We start from the raw sequence: 8,517 nt of genomic DNA on the forward strand, positions 1-8,517 counted from the left end.
ACCAGGCCACCCATTGCCCAGGATTGCTTAATTATGCATACTTAGCACCTGTACCCTGTTTTACCTGTTGTCAGCACCCATCCTTGTCACAAACACCTGGCGAAACATGGCAGGTAGAATTGAATGGAGTTCAATGGAATAGTGGGCACACCTCTCTTTGTGTGCCTGCACCCATATCTGGGGGTGTCCTGTCCTTTGTTTTACTAGTAAACACCACTGGCCTCTACCTCTACCTGTCCCCAGACTCTTCTCTGTGATACCATGAACCCACTAGCCCCAAGTGGAGCTCCCCTCCCTTTGGGTTTCCTCCTTGGCACACTTTTGTCTCAGTGACACTTCCACCCATGTTATATTCTTATACTTTGATGGATTAGAGCAGTCCCATAAACTTTGTATGGATGTATCAGCCTGCTTCTGTGCCAGCAGTCTAACCTGTGGTGCTGGTAATATGGGGTTTTCCTTGTCCGTCCCCCCCCCCACACACACACACATACACACCTTGATGTTTAGCACTGTGGCATGTCTCTGGTGACAGCATAGGTCCCAAAGTCCACTGAAAGAATCCTGAGGCTGGTAAGTATGGAGCTAGGTAGACTGACCACTTTTTTGAACCTTGAAGCCTTCCCCACTTCCCAGACCCATATCTGAGCCTATTGCAACTTCAGGTTTCTGTTGAGCACCTTCTCACTTGTAGTTACTCTAGTAGTGTTATTCTAGCTTTCTGGAAAGAGCTAGAGCTTTCCTTTGTAGCTCTCAACTGAGTGCTGTGAAGTGCTTTATTTTCATAAAGCACATTCCCACACGTGCTTGCTTGACTCCTTCAAGGAGTCACACATACGTATTACTGAGGAGAGGAAGAGGCTGAGAGTTGGGACTGCTTGTGGAACTGGGGTTCTGGAGATTTCTCCAAATCCTCACTCTTGCTAAAGCACACTGCCTTCTGAGAAGAGGGCCAGAGGGACGCAGATCTGCACAAGTGGAGAGGTGAATACTAGCTTTGCATCTATCATTGAAGGAACAAAGCCCTGAGGAGGCCTCCGATAGAAGGTATAGGTTAGGCCCTTGGTTTTAAGATCCTAGCGCTGGCCTCTTCTGGTACATAGGGGGAGGCAGGGACAGCCAAGCAGCCTAGAACACCAGAAGTCTGGGCTCTCTCTGGACTTCCCTGGGACACTGCTTCCTGTGGGCCCTTAGTTGCACTTTCTCTATCTCAATTTCCCCACTGAAAAATTGAGGAAACTACTCCTGCTACTAACTTGGGCATCTTGGATGGTGGTTTGTGTGATTGCTGCACTGGGGACTCAACCCTGCAGCTGGATCTCCTCCAGGGGAATTCTGCTCTTTCTCTCTTTCCCTTTTTCACCTTCTCTACTTATATTTATTGTTTCACAATATTATTTTTTGCCAGTCCTGGGGCTTGAACTCAGGGCCTGGGCACTGTCCCTGAGCTTCTTTTGCTGAAGGCTAGCACTATACCACCTGAGCCACAGTGCCACTAAAGCCACTAAAATTATGGGCTCAAGTTGGAATTTCTACCTCTCATTCTGTGCACAGAAGTTTCCGACTCACCTCCAGTTGAGGACCATGTAAGCATATGTGCTTGTCAGCTGATGGGCTTTTTGGAAAGTGATTGGATTGATTCCGAGGGTTCTGAATGGACCCGTGGATTTATCCATTGATGGCATCATAATATGATGGCATTATTGGTGGAAAGTGGGAGTTAAGCCTTCGTTAGAGGAAGTGATCATTGGAAGCATACCCTGAAAACATGTACCTTGTCTTCCCTCTCCACAACCCTTCTTGTCTACTTGCTGCTTCCTGGCTTGCTGCTTCCTGAGGTGAGCAGCGCTGTTCTACTATACCCTTCCGCCATGATATTCTTCCTCATCACAGGCCCAGTAAAGATGGAAACAGAAGACCATGGACTGAACCCTCTGAAATCATGAGCCAAAATGAATCCTTCCTCCTTTCAAGTTGTTTTGTCAGGTATTTTGTCATAGCAAGAAAAACAGACTGCAGGCTTGTTTATGAATACCTGTTCACAGTACTTCATTGCTAAGACAAATCTAATTGAGCGCCTCCCCCCCCCATATGGACCATTAAGGGTATTTTAGTCATTGCGCTTTTTGTAAGGAATGCAGTGCAGACACAGCCAGAAGAAAGAATACGAGAAAGAAAATGTCAGCCCTTGACAAAAATGCTTTTTTAGGTGTTTCATAAATATTGTTCTTTGTTATTTATTTTTAATCTTTTTCTAACATATATTGTACAGAACAACAAGTTTCATCATGATGTTTTAATACATGTATATAATTTACTTTGATTGCATTCATTTTCCCCATACAGTCTTTGCTACTTTCTTCTCTCTTTTTCACCATTTCCTCTTCTCAAATTGTCTCCCTTCGACATTCATGACTTTTGTTTAAATCTAGATATGACACGAGAGAAGACAAGTTTTTAAAGGACATAAACAGATGCCAAGTTATCCTACAGTTCCCAAGAATGACCAATAGAAGATAGGAATTACATCCATTTTCAGCCAATACCATGTAAGGCAACAAATATCTATTGAGCAGCTGCTATTTCCAGCAAGACCCCAGGTCAAATGCTGGGTACTCACCAGGCAAAAAATAAATAAATCACTGATGTCATAGAGCTTACAAATAAGAAGAGACCGACATGGAAAGTCTCAGACATATATACTAGCTTCTTCTAACTAGCCCGTCCTCATGACAATAACTTGGCCACAGCAGGACGACCATCTTCTCACCATGTAACCCAGCCTCCTTGCCTTTGAGGAGGCTGCACGTTTCTGCCTCAAGTGGAGGCTTCATTTCAATCACAGGTTGAAAACCTAGAATAAAAACCATCCAACTTCTGTCAGGAACAGGAAGTGTATTGCCCTTTAACCCCGCCCCTTCCTGCTTGCTTGAAACTTTTCCCTCTCCAATGGAAATCTCCCTCCCTGTAATTCCCTCTGGTTGGCCAGGAATGTCAGGATACAAGTTTGTCCTTTTCTCTAGCCTGCCAATCTAAAGGCTTTATAGGGCCCTGTGAGAAACACCCAGCCAGAAGGTCTGCTCCCTCCCTGAGGAGTTGTAGTTGATTCACCAAAGCCGGCACTAGGCCAGTCCTCCCAGCAGGGAATCCAGTAGCAGATGGCCTGGGGCAGCAAAGCACAGACCTTTGATTATGCTGCCTGTGATACTGCAGCATCCAGATGTGGGGAACAGAAGAGAAGCTGGCAGTCCTGGTTTGAGAACCTAATCTACTGTCCTTCCAGAAAGAGCCTGTACACCATAGAGCAGAGCTTCTCACACTGAAGCGTGTGCTGACCCAGCCAGTCCAGGGTAGAGCCTGAGACTGGGGATCTAACCAGTGGTTTCCGTAAGTTGAATTGTTTAGAAGTCAAACACCTCTGGTGCCTTTGAAAAAGACTTTTGTTACCATCTGCCAAGTTTGTCTCCTAAATGATTACGCAAAATCTACCATCTCTTTATCTGAAACGGGTTTTGGAATTCAGGTCTCATGGCTTTAGAGTCATGTAAGGTTCTATAGCCTATGATGTTGGCATTTGTGGAGGGAGCCAGGGCAGCCCCTCACAGGGAAATTACTCGACCCATTGTGGACAAAGATTACAGGTTGCCAAATATCAGTTCAGGTGCTGTCCCAAGTGAGACTACCTCATAGATCTTCAAGGAGAGAGACTAGTTTTGTTGTTGTTGTTGTTGTTGTTTTGCCTTGCTGGGTTTTAGAATTGCTGGTAGGGCTCTTTGGCTGGGGCTCCCAGTGGCTTAAGGCAGCAACCCAGTGGTTTCACCCTGAGCTTTCCCTTGCTTTCACTTGCTTTCCCTTCGCCCATTGGCTGCTTCAGGCAAGACCAAGTCTGACTGCCCTCAAGGATGGCTACCAGAAGCAGTTGAAGCTACAGGTGTCCTCACTGATAACCAGCAGAAGACATTTTGTGCAGTGCAATGTCCTCTGATCATTGCATAAAACCCCCAGCTTTGCTCTCACAGGACCACCCTTAGACTGCCTGAGGAATGTTCTAGGCCGGCATGCTCAAGTATTTGAGGGAATCATTGGAGAGAAGGATTATCCCAACTGGCTTTGACTGTTGAGGACTGGAGTGGAGGAAAACCTCACCCACCGGCACGGTGCTCATTCCATATGGAGGTGAAAGCTGGGTAGGATGGATGTAGAGAGATAACCACAGTGTCCACACTGTGGATTCTGTTATGAAGTGCATTGTCATGGGTTTTGAACTCAGGACCTCGTACTTGCTAGGCTGGTGCTTTACTACTTGAAGCACATCTTCTGCCCTTCTTTAAACATATAGTTTTATTACATTATATTGGTTTGTAAGGGCTTTTATCAATGACGCCTACTTTTTTGCTTTCTAAGTTTGTCAGTATTTCTCCTAGTCAATTGCTTAACATAATTTCATAATGATTCTTGCACAACAAAAGATATTAAGCTCTGTGTGTCAAATCTGCCAGCCCTTGCATCACTCAGTCCAAGAAGGGTGCGTGTGTGTACGTGCATGTGCATGTTATTTGTTTGTTTGTTTGTTTTGAGGCAAGGCCTTGCTCTGTCACCCAGAGTGATGTGCCCGTCTCAGTCCCCCTCCTCAGCTCCCATGCCCCTAGGTATGCTCCCTGGTACCTAGCTTCCAACATGGACTTGAAGTCTTTATGAGAGGAAAACATCAAAGTGGCAAAGAAATCACCTTTGCTAAGGGTAGAACAACACCCAGTGGATAGAATTAGTGTTCTAGACAGGAACGAAGAAACTGACAATGTGGAGCAGAGACTTTACAAGGATGGGGACTTTATCTTAACTGTTTCAGCCCTTCTTTCCAGGTGGGCTTTTTGTTTGTTTGTTTGTTCTCTTGCTTGCTTGCTGTTGTGCTGCTGGATGAATGTAAGGCCTTGCATGCACCAAGCAAGAACTCTGCAGCTGAGCTACATACAGCCTGGCCCAGGAATCTTTATTGCCTTGTTAGCAAATCGTGAAACATTGTGACAGTTGTTTCTTTCTTAAACACTGCATCTTGAGGGCCATTGCATCCTTCCCACCCTCCGTAGGGACCCCTCTTGCCTCTGTAGTTAAGCTACAGAAGGCTTATTGATTTTGAATCACAATTGAAATTGGTATTATCTTTGGAAAATTGGACGTGTGTGTCTGAAACTATTATTTTCAAGAGCTTTCATCCTCATCAGCTGTTTTATCAGTACTCAAGGGAAAGTTTGACTTAAAAGGAGAAAATAAATGCTTTTCTAAATTATGAATCTCCCGGGAGAGGTCTTTCTCCACTCTCCTCACTGGCTCCCACAGTCCCTTTCTTGTCCTGGTGACAGCACTTAGCATGCTGGGCTATAATTGCCCAAGTCCCCACAGAAACACAGACAATTCACTGGGAAAGAAATTAAAATGGCTTTTAAACACTTGAGGGGATGGTAGACTTTACTCATAATTAATGAAATGCAAGTTAGGAATGCGGCTGGTAAATGCAGGTGAAAAGACAAAATTAGCAAATCACTTCACAGCCTCTGGGATGGGCTTCGTGGAGGTCCTCTGCGGGTGAACATCCGGGTTTCCACAAGATGATGGCCAAAGGGGAGAAATGGAAACTCACCATGGTGGGATGTGGTCCCCACCTTAAGGGGGGGGGGACAACAAACCATTGTGCGCCCCCTCATAGGAGGTGCACTGAGGCACACAGAGCACCAGGAAGTAATCATGAACTCTCACCCTCGACATGTTTAACCTATACTAGTTTATAAGAAGCAGAGGGGCAGGGGCTGGGCAGGAGCTCAGTGGCCGAGTGCGTGCCTAAGGTACGTGAGGTCCTGGGTTCCATCCCAGCATTGCAAAAAAGGAAGGGAGAAGAGAGGGAGGCAGAGAAGAAGGGAAGGGAAGGAGGAACCCAAATACACATGAAAATGTAGTTTTCATTTTAAAGTTTAAGGGACACCATTATAAGGCCATCAGACAATTCCCAACGTAAGACCTTGACCAAGAAATTGCTCCCAATCTCTTCACAAGTAAGTCCATGTCCTGCAGAAAGAAAAGAGAAAAAATTAATACAATTCATTGTGTGGTCTTTGGCTGAACTCTGAATGAAACCAACTACAAAGATATTTCTGGCAAATTGGAAACATTTAAATACAAGCTAAATGACTAGGGATTTATTTCTAGAGTATAAAAATGTGCATTACATAAGCAAATGGTCTGTGTTTTGCATACTTTATGAAGTATCCAACATTGAAGTATTTCATTGGAAAAATACTATAGTACCTGTAATTTACTTCAAGAGCTCCACCCCTTAAACAAGGATGGTAAGTTGTTTGTTTCTGAAATGGAGTCTGGTTTTGTACCTCAAGCTAGCCTTGAATTCATGATCCCCTTGCTTCCAAGGGCTGGGATTACAGGCATGCAGTACTACGCCTGGTATGGTGTGTTTTTAACATTACCCAAGTATGTTATGTTTTCAACAATTATGATGTCTAGGTGATGGATATATATGTGTTCAGTGTTTCTTCATGTCTGAAAAAGTAAAAGAAAAATTAAAATTGAATATTAAAGATATTTTATCTTTATCCATAGATTATTTTTTTGCATAGAAAAAAAATGTTTTAAAATCTTCTGCATGTAGAAATCAGAGTGTGAGGGCTGGGGATATGGCCTAGTGGCAAGAGTGCCTGCCTCATATACATGAGGCCCTGGGTTCAATGCCCCAGCACCACATATACAGAAAATGGCCAGAAGTGGCGCCGTGGCTCAAGTAGCAGAGTGCTAGCCTTGAGCAAAAAGAAGCCAGGGACAGTGCTCAGGCCCAGAGTCCAAGCCCCAGGACTGGCAAAAAAAAATAAAGAAAAGAAAAGAAAAAGAAATCAGAGTGTGGTGAAATTCTTACTTTCTTAGCCTGATCAGAGCGAGTACTAGTTGAGACCCTTGACAAAAAGGTCCTGTGTTACATCTTGTTACATCTAAGAATTTAACATGCAGATTCTCCTCAGATGTACACAATTAATAAATCACTGCAGCTCTGTTTCAATAACAAAATGGTTAGGGACAGTATATATTCCTGTCAGTAAGAGTTGTTAAATATCTTACAGCCCATCCATGGACTGGACAGGTTGTGCTATTAGGAAGTTCTGAGATGTATTGCTAAGAAAATAGTGGAAAAGTCAGGCTAATGTCTGTCCTATTTATCACTAACCCTCTGGGGCCTGGTAAGGTGCCTGGCACACATCATTGCACAGTGAATACTACACAAAGGACTGAATACACACTCGAACATGACTTCTATTAGACTCTGTGGATTTCAGGCAGGTTTCAGGCAGCAACAGACAAATTTTCTGCTTCCATCAAACACTGAAGTGCTTTAATTTCACACACCCAAATTAATTTTTCCTACACTATTTATCATGTTCTTTGCAAAATCAGTGAACAATAGGACACTCTCAGGAGAAAAGAAGAAGAAAAATCAGGAGTGACAGAGACTTTGTTGAACCTGGTAGGCTAATGTAACAACTAGAACTTAATAGAAAGTAGCTCTAGGCTTCCTGGCAGCCAAGTTGAAAAGGGAAATCCACAGGCCACAGAACTTCTGTTGCCTGGTAGGAGGAAGGACACTGATGAGTGGTACTTATTAGTAACACATACAATCTGGGAGGCTATGAGACCACGCATCTCTAGTAGCAAACTGAAAAGTTGATCTTCCTGACTATATTTATGTGGTGCGTACAGACTTAGTTCAACCATGGAGCACATATATAGTGGTGGTCCCGTGCGGTTACATCACCTAATGGTGTCGTAGTCATCTTGGTTTAATCTAAGGACGCTGTGATGTTTGCATCATGATGTTGCCTGAAGACATTTCTCAGAACACATCCCTCACGTGAAGCAACAAGGGGCTGAACCAGTACATGGATCCTCTCCAAGCCTGCTCCTGTTTTCGCCCAATGGTAAATTAAAATAATATTCTTTATGGGAAGCAAGGGTGCATTTAAGAACTTACATGAGCTGGGGACTAGTGGCTCACACCTGTAATCCAAGCTATTCAGGAGGCTGGGATCTGAAGACAGTGATTCAGAGCCAGCCCAGGCAGAGAAGTCCCCGTGAGACTCTTATCTCCAATTAGCCACTCAAAAACGGGAAGTGGAGCTGTGGCTCAAAGTGGTAGGGCCCTATCCTGGAGCACAAGAGCTCCGGGACAGCGTCCAGGCCCTGAGTTCAAGCCTGACATAAAAAGAAAAAAAAAGAACTTTACATGGTTTCCAGGAATGTTCAAGTCATCCCTACGGACAAAGGTGTCACAGGCGTCCTTTGGACTCCTCTGAGGGTGTCCCCGTCTCTTGGGAGTACAGGTGGGCCTTTGGACTGGTGGCATCTGTGTCTCACCTTCCTCATCTGGGAAAAGTGATTACGGTGCAGGCCAGGTCTGCTGTGCTGTTGGTGTGGCATCCTGTCCTGACCTACTGCTGACAGCACAGGCTCTGGAGCCACGCT

This window comes from Perognathus longimembris, chromosome 6, assembly GCF_023159225.1.
Source record: "Perognathus longimembris pacificus isolate PPM17 chromosome 6, ASM2315922v1, whole genome shotgun sequence".
In the NCBI taxonomy this organism is placed as follows: domain Eukaryota; kingdom Metazoa; phylum Chordata; class Mammalia; order Rodentia; family Heteromyidae; genus Perognathus; species Perognathus longimembris.